Here is a 9471-nt window from a genome sequence, read left to right on the forward strand (position 1 = left end):
TATAATGTTGCTTTATAGATACAGATAAATGCATAAATGTACACACACATATCTATAACTATAAACCAACTTTATATATAATAGACACATATGCCTATATATTATGTATGGATTCATATGTATGCATATTTGTATCTACATCTATGTGGGAGTCATTTGCATAGATGACATTTGAGCCTAGGATATGCTTGAATCTATATCTATACCTACATCTATACTTACATCTAGATCTAGATCTATTTCCAACTCTCATCTATTTCATAAGCTGCCTGTTAAATGCATAATAAATGCTTCTTGAATTGAACTGACTTCAAGTTGCAAGGAGGTAAATGTTGGTTTGGTAATAAAAACTTCATGACAATTAGAACTTATCTCAAAGTGAAATGGGCTACTCTGGGAAACAGGAAGTTCCCTCTTCAAGCCAGAGTTGGATGACTACTTTGAAGGGGAATTACATAGGTGAATTTGGTGGGAAGGGTGGATTGGAAGGTCACTGGGGTCTCTTCAAACTCTGAAATTGTACATAGTGCTGTGTACTAGTGTGAAAATACTACAGGTCTGATTTAAAGTAGCCAGACACAGCAAAAATAAATATCCACAGGTGCAGGTCTACATGGAAACCAAGAAATGCTTTGTCAAGGAATAAACCAATCTTCCTGTCTTTCTTCCCACTTACATTTCCTAGTGTATCCTTCCCCCTCTTCTTCCCAAAGAGTTATTTTACATAAAAAAAGTTTTTAAAAGGGAAAAAGAAAGTTTAGAAAAACTAACCAAGTAACTGAGTCTGACATGGTATGAGGGGAGGTCAGTTAGTGTCTTTTGCTATACCATATTGCCCTCCAATAAAGAGACACTCCAGGCTAAATATTTGAAACAGGAAAAATTTCTTAATTTCCCAAAATGTTAAATCTTTTTCTCTAGGTTTTATAAAGATATTTTATCCAAATTCAGACCTTTTGGTTGTCTCTCATGGGTCATGGTTGACAGATTCATCTCTCAAATGAGACTTAGAGAGGAAAATAACTCCCCCAAGATTATAAAATTGGCATGTGATAGAGCCTTGGTTCAAAGTCAGATCTTAGGTTTCATTAAATGGGCATTGCTTTTGGAAATATGGAGGTGAGAATTCCACTATATTCTGCCTTCCTCAGACCTCACTGAGACTATGGAGTTTAGTTCTGGGCACCATAGATTTAGAAAAACATTGATAATTGAAGAGTGCCCAGAGAATAGTAACCAGGACAGTGGAGTGAATCTGTCATATGGGGAAACTTTGAAGGAAATGGGCATGTTTAACCTGGAGAAGAGAAGATTTGGGGGGAGCCGTTGACAGGGGCGACATGATTGCCATCCAGAGATATCTGAAAGGGAACTTACTTGTTCCATTTGGGCCCATAAGACAGAACCAGGAGTGATGTGCAGTATTTATAATAAAGTAAAATTAGATCCAGTGCCAGGAAAAATTTCATAACAATTATAGTGGTGCCAAAGTGGAATGTGTTGCCTGGAGAAGGAATGGATTCCCTCTCTTGGGCCATCTTCAAGAAGAGACTGGAAGACCAATTGTCAGATATATTATAGATAATTTGTGTTGAATTAGATGGTCACTGTGGTCCTTCCCATCTCTCAGATTCTGTGATTCTTCTGACTCCAATCTCAATGTCCTTTTAATTCTACCTCATTATCCCAAATTCGATGCTCTTTTTATTCTATCATATTACCTCCAAAATAAAGAGGAGCATTTCAAAAAGAATGCTTGAGAAACAAGGAGTCAGAAAAAATTTTGTTCAAATTCTGTCACTATCAATTACAGCTTTGTCCTTGGGCAAGTCAATTCCCTTTTCTGAGATCAGCTTCTTCATCTGTAAAATGACAAAGGCTGCCTTAGATGACTGCCAAAATTCTCCGAGATGAACTTGCAGAAAATTCCAAGTATTTGCTTTGTATTGACCCAGGATAGTATTATATCCCCAAAGTAGAATATAGTCCCCTGGAAAAGCACTACAGTATTTTGGCTAATTTACTATAAGTGAGAGGTTGGTAGTCCACATCTCTATTGGCATCTCTTTAAAATCACTCTTACAGACCACACTGTGGGAGCATCTGATACCACCTCAACTAGGAGTTATAAAGAGGATATTCTGTGCCTGGAAGAATCATGACAACCATGCCCAAGGAGAGTGGTACAAAGTGTGTCCTGAGTTGGGGTGGGGTAGGAGGACAGGTGAGGGACAGAAGAGAGGAGTTCATTACATTCTTCCTTTTGGTAATTTCCTATTTTAATCAATTATTCTTGCTGCCCCAGTGGTAAAGTCTGTTGTTTCTATGCTGCTGAAGGACAGCAAGTATTATCAGTGCCCTTTAAATTCAGCCTATTCAACCATTTCACTATTTTGTTTTATGTTATGTTTTATTATTTATTATTTTATGTTACCATTTTATTGTAAGGCATGGGAGACACTGGCATGGGATCATCCACCATGGTGTGCCCACATCAAAGAAAGTGCTGTGCTCTATGAGTAAAGTAGAATTGCAGTAGCTCAAAAGAAACATGAGATGCACAAATTTAAAGACATCCCCCCGCCCCCAATGGTCACATGAACTATTTGTGCCTGATGTGTGGAAGAGCCTTCCAAGCTCATACTGGCATGATCAACCACAGACGGACACACCACACACTGACCATGCGCGCAAACAACAAACAACAACAGCAACATCACAAAGCAAAGCCTCAGTTGCCTTGTCCTCATTCCAATGCTATCAATTAATGTATATTCTTGGAATGATGCTCCATTATGAGAAAGTCATAAAATCCTCTAAATCCTTACTGATTAGAAATGCAAATTAAAATAACCTCAAGATACCATTTTATACCTACCAGATTGGCTAAAATGATAGAAGGGGAAACTGACAAATGTTGGAGGGAAATGTGGAAAAATTGGGACCTTCATTCATTGTTGGGGAAATTGTGAAATGATTCATTTTGGAGAGCAATCTGTAATGATGCCCAAAGAATTATTAACATACCTATACCCTTTGACCTGCAATACCACTACTTGATCTATTTATGAAGATAATTAGGAAGAAGGAAAAGAACCTATACATTCTAAAATGTTCATATCAGTTCTCGTGGTGGTATCAAAGAACTGAAAATTGTAAGGATGCCAATCCGTTGGGGAATGGTTGAAGAAGTTGTGATATATGATTGTGATGGAATATTATTGCACTATAAGAAATGATGGGCTCAATGATTTTAGAAAAATATGGAAAGACTTGCATAAAATAATGAAGAGTGAAATTAACAGAACCAAGAGAACATTGTATACAGTAACACCAATGTTGTTTTAAGAAAGACTTTGAATGAATAATTTTTTTGACTATTATAAATACACAAATTAACTATAAAGGACATATGAAGAAAGATGCTATCCATATCCAGAGAAATAGCTGATAAATAGAAGTATGTATATAATAATGTTACATACATATGTCTATTCTTGTCTAATGGTAGTCATCTCTAGGGCAGAGGGAAAGGAAGGAAAAAAAAAGAAATTTATGTGATTTTTTTTGGATATTTGAAAGGAATAGTAAATTGTGCATAGTAGAGTTGTAGTCTCATGTGCAATCATCTTTTTTTGTACTATTTTATGGAAATGCTTTTTTTATTCCATAAATTAAAAAATAAAATTTAAATAAAAAATAAGGTCAGTCACATTGAAAACAAATCTTCATGTTGGTATCATTCAGGTTGTTGATATGAGAGAGAGAGAGAGAGAGAGAGAGAGAGAGAAAGAGAGAGAGAGAGAGAGAGAGAGAGAGAGAGAGAGAGAGAGAGAGAAGAAAGCTGAATAAGACAAAAATATCTTAGAACACAACTTCTGTCAATCAGCAAAGTATGGAAGGTCACAGGGCCAACCACTGGCAGAACTAAGGTAAAAAAAATTTGTCTTTGCTCCCAGGCCCCCACCCATGTACCTTTGGAGCCTACCCTGACTTAGCATATATCTGCTAAATGGACCTGTTCCTTTTACATCTCTAACTCAGCTCCTCTCTCTCTTGCCTGAGCACAAATGAGGTCATCCTCTGACCTAGTGCACTCTCTACCCACTGATTGATGTAGCTTTTTCTGTTACCCCAGTAGTCTCAGATGTGCATTTGGAGCTCAGTAGTGGGCATATTCTTTATGTTAACACTTGAAGATCATGATTTGCAATAGGTAGAAGTTGCCAGGGGTAAATCAAGAAGGATGATGGTTTCTTTTGGGATACAACTGATTTCCCCCAAACTGGACATCTTTAAGCAAAGGTTGGATGACTCTGGTGGACAGGGATCTTGGTGAAATATCAGTGGACTTAAATGGCCCTTGAGTTCTCTCCTGAATCTGAGTTCTTGTGATCAATAGGGTGGGTATCCTCTCATGTTAGTTTATCAAAAAATAGATATAGAGATACATTTAATAGAAAGATTGTTTATATATGATACATAGATGATAAAGCATGTCTGTATATTTGCTACAGAAAGATATCTACTTATACATATGTAGATTTTTATTGCCCATAATTTTATATAGCCATTTAAAGAAACATTTCTATATTATGAACTTTATCTAGCTATAAATATGATGTCCATAAAATAACTTTTATATATAACTAGATATTTATATGTTAGAGACATATTCATAGCTCTATATATTGTATGTATTATAAGGTGCTTTATAATATACTCATTTTACAGATGAAAAAAAACCTAAGGCAGAAAGAAGCTGTCTATGGCCATACAAATAGTAATGAGGCAGGAAAAAAATTCAAGTCTTCCTAATTTCCAAGTTCAAATTTTGTCACTATGCCACTAACCTGACTGCATATGCTTACACAGTCAGCTAGGGGGCAAGTGGATAGAGTTCTAGGTCTGAAATCATAAAGGCTTGAGTTCAAATATGGCCTCAGACTTTTACTAGCTGTGTGATCTCTGGGAATCACTTAACTTCTTTTGTCTCAGTTTTTTAAATGTGGATAATAAAACAGGGTTGTGATGAGCATCAAATGAAATTACTCATATGTGTATGCACACACACATATGGCACTCTGAAAGCCTTAAAACACTATATGTATGCTAGATAGTATCATTATTGAGATAAATATGGATAAATATAGTTGTTGAGTCATTTTTAGTCATGCCTGATTATTCATGACCCCATTTGGGGTTTTCTTGGCAAAGACACTGGAGTAGTTTGTCCTTTCCTTCTCTGACTCATTTACAAATGAGGAAACTGAGGGAAAGTATACTTAAGTGACTTGCCCAGGGTCACACAGCTAGTGAGTGTCTAAGACTACAATTGAACTCAGGGCCTCCTGACTCCAAGGCTGACACTTAGATTTGTATATTACATATAACTTTTATCATATACATATCTGTATAGCTATTTTAAAACCATTTCAAATATAATCATTACATAAACACGTATCTGAAATGTAAACATGGTAGCATCTACACAGTGCTTTAAGGGTGCAAAACACCTTAAAAGTGTTTTCTCATTTGCTTCTTACTGCTAGCAAGTTTATATGAGACAGGGTTAGAATTCAGGTATTCTTTGACTCCAAATCCATCACTCTATATCCTGAACCAACTAGATGCCTTTATATATCCATATATATAATACAGTAATGCCTAAATCACTAAACATATTTTTGCACAACATAAATATACATTTCTATCAACATATCTACTCTGCTTAAGCACAGTGCCGAGCAATTAGTAGGTGCTTAATGAATGTTTATTGACTGATATCTATAAATATATTTATAGATAGATGGAGACTGGGTTGATATGACAGATGGATGGTGACCTAGGAATGGTTGCCATTGGACACGATTCAAGAGGACCTGAGCTACAGCAATTGCTCTCTGCTGGCTGTACCCTCAGCCCTCCACAACTTTGGGGGTTTATCAATGGCTGGACTATGTGACTACAGATGTCTGAACAATTATTACACATTTAAAAGTGTGGCTGGTGTTGGTCTGTCACCCTCCATATGGGGGATGGGAAACAGCATCAGCAGCAGTGGCCTCAACACCGAGCGACAACAATTCTTCCTTTTCCTTGGCTGCTTCCTTACCTGGACAGGATTACACAGCTGGAGGGGATGAGGGAGCCCAGGAAAGTGGCAGCAGAGCCAGTGCTTCACTGAGAGCCCATATAAACATGGCAGGCAATGAAGCCCTCAGAGAATGGGCTTCACTTCCCTCTTCAAAAATGACATGCTGGCTAGTGTGGGTTTTCCTAGTGGGCAAAGGAATGAACTCCCATGCTCACCATCCCCCTTGGCTTCTAGACCCCCTGGGCCTTGTATTTGCCCTGGGCCACTGTTATATTTTCCTGATCCTTTCCTGATCAATGCTGCTGCCCAACTTTACTATCCATCCTGCCTTGGTTTCCTAAGGTCATGCCACCTGAAGTCTCCTTACTCATTGTCTTCTCCTGTTAGGTTCTAGCTAATTGAGAGCAGGGACTCTCTTGGTTTCCTATTTGTAGCCCCAGGATTTAGCAAGATGCTTGACACCTATTAGGTGTTTAATAAGAAGATGTAGTTCAGTCTCTTCATGTGGCTGAAGAGGAAGCTGAGGCCCAGAGAGCTGAAGAACATCATACTGGTAGTAGCAACAGAGCTGAGATTTGAACCCAGAACATTTGGTTCCAATACTGGAGTTTCACAAGACTGAGAGAATGAATGATACAAATAGAAAAGCCAGACTTCTCTGCTCTTAAAGACCTCACATTCTTTTTTTCCCCTTTTTTCCCATTTTTCAAATGCTTTATTAACTTCTGATTTACATCATTCATTTCCACCAGATTTTGAGTTACAAATTTTCTCTCCATTTTTCCCCTACCCACCGCCCCAAAATAGCAGTCCCAGAGGATATCCCCTCCTCCAATCTGCTCTCTCCCATATTTTCTCCCATACCCCTTTTCACTTTTCCAGTAGGGCATGGTGGATCTCTATGCCCCAGTGCCTGTATATCTTATTTCCCATTTACATGTAAAATAATATTGATAATAGTATATATATATATATATATATATATATTTAAACATTTGATTTTAAAACTTTGAATTCCAGATTCATTCCCTTCCTCTCTTGTCATCTACCCTTACTGGGAAGATAAGCAATTCAATATAAGTTGTATATGTACAGCTATGCAAAATATTTCCATAGTAGATATATTGTAAAAGACTGACTATATTTCCCTCTCTCTTATCCCACCTCCCACTTGTTCTATTCTCTACTTTGATCCTCTCCCTTTTCAAAAGTGGGTGCTCCCAATTTCCCTCCCCCCAGCCTGCCCTCCCTTCCATCTTCCCCCCTCTCATCCCCTTCCCCCCTACTCTCCTGTAGGGTGAGATAACCTATTTAGTGTGTATTTCAATCCCTCCCCAAGCCAAATTCAATGAGAATAAGGTTGGCCTATTCCCTTTTGCCTTCCTATTCTTCCTCTCCATTGTAACCATTTTCCCTTGCCTCTTCTATATGAGATAGTTTACCCCATTCTGCCTCTCCCCATCTCCTCTCATTATATTCCTCTCTCACCTCTTAATTTCACTTTTTAAGTATCATCCCTTCCAATTAAATTGGTCCTGTGCCCTCTATCTATGTATACCTGTAAACATATATAATATTTCTATTCCCTTCAACTATTTTCATACTGAGAAAAGTTACATCAGTTACAATTATTGTTTTTCCATGTAGGAATGTTAATAGTTCAACTTTGATAAGTGGCTTACGATTTCTTTTCCCTGTTTACCTTCTCATGCTTCTCTTGCTTTTTGTACCTGAATGTCAAATTTTCTATTCAACTCTGTTTTTTTCAGCAAGAATGATTGAAAGTCCTCTATTCCACTGAATGAACATATTTTCCCCTGAAACATGATACTCAGTTTTGCTGGGTAGGTGACTTTTGGTTTTAATCCCAGCTCCTTTGACCTCTGGAATATCATATTCCAAGCCCTTCGATCCTTCAGTGTAGAAGCTGCCAGATCCTGGGTTATCCTGATTGTGTTTCCACAATATTCAAATTGTTTCTTCCTGGCTGTTTGTAATAGTCTCTCCTTAATCTGGGAATTCCAGAACCTGGCTATAATATTTCTAGGAGTTTTCTTTTTGGGATCTTTTTCAGGAGGTGATCGGTGGATTCTTTCAACCTCTATTTTGCCCTCTGGTTCTAAAACATCAGGGCAGTTTTCTTTGAGAACTTCCTGGAGGATGATTTCTAGGTTCTTACTTTGATCATGGCTTTCAGGTAGTCCAATAATTTTTAAATTATATCTCCTGTATCTATTTTCCAGGTAAGTGGTTTTTCCCATGAGATATTTCACATTGCCTTCTATTCTTTCATTTGTTTGGATCTGTTTAACAGCATCCTGATTTCTCATAAAGTCATTAGCTTCCATTTGCTCCAATCTAATTCTGAAGCAATGATTCTCCTCAGTGAGCTTTTGAGATTCTTTTTCCATCTGGAAAATTTTGGCTTTTTAAGGCATTCTTCTTCTCATTGCCTTTTTGAGCCTCTTTTTCCATTTGAGTTAGTCTGTTTTTTAAGGTGGTATTTTCCTCAGTCAGGCTGTTGACTCTCATTTCGTAATTTTCTTGCATTGTTCTCATTTCTCTTCCCAATTTTTCCTCCACTTCTCTTATCTACTTCTTAAGGTCCTCTATGGCCTATAACCAGCTTGTATTTTCTTTTGAAGCTTTTGGTGCAGAAGTTCTGATTTCACTGTCTTCCTCCTGTTCCATGCTTTGCTCCTTTTTGTCCTCAAAATAGGAATCTAATGTTGGAAACATCTTTCTGCTTTGTTTCCTTTACCTGGTCATGTTGCCCCTCAGTCACTTGACCCCTGGGCTTTTTGTCACAGTAGGACTCTGCCACCAGACAGGGGAGCTTTCATCCCAAACACTGGGGTTTTCTCAGCTGGGTGCCCTCTCTGAGGCATCCACAAGGTCTGGCAAGCTGGACACACACCCCAGGACCTCCACCCTAGACTGCAATCCATATCCAAGCAGGTTAAAGCAAGAGCAATTACCTCTCAGACTGGTCGCTTGGTCCCCCTACACTCTGCAGGCCAGGAGCTTAAGCTGCAACGTGATGCTGGCTGGCTTTGCCAAGCATCTCAGCCGCTTCTCACCCTGGGGATAACAGCTAATGCACTCCCACTTACTGGGTCCCTAAGTCCAGACTGCACTGACCTCTCACTTTGTCCTTTGCATCTATGTGTTGATAATTCTGGAAACGGCCACAGCTGCTGCTGATCTGTAGTCCCTCTGGCCAGTGGCTGGTCAGACCCGCCCTGGTGCTAAAACCTCCAGCTCTCTTGGGCCTGGGCTCAGCTCCCAGAGCAATTCCTGTGCTGGCCAATTCCTGCTGGCCTGCCAGGCTGTCTTCAGTGGGAGGTTAGCTTCTCTGTGTCATTTTGTGGGTT

Source organism: Petaurus breviceps, unplaced genomic scaffold (assembly GCF_028583685.1).
Source record: "Petaurus breviceps papuanus isolate PSGF00001 unplaced genomic scaffold, PetGlider_PUasm1.0 688, whole genome shotgun sequence".
Lineage (NCBI taxonomy): Eukaryota > Metazoa > Chordata > Mammalia > Diprotodontia > Petauridae > Petaurus > Petaurus breviceps.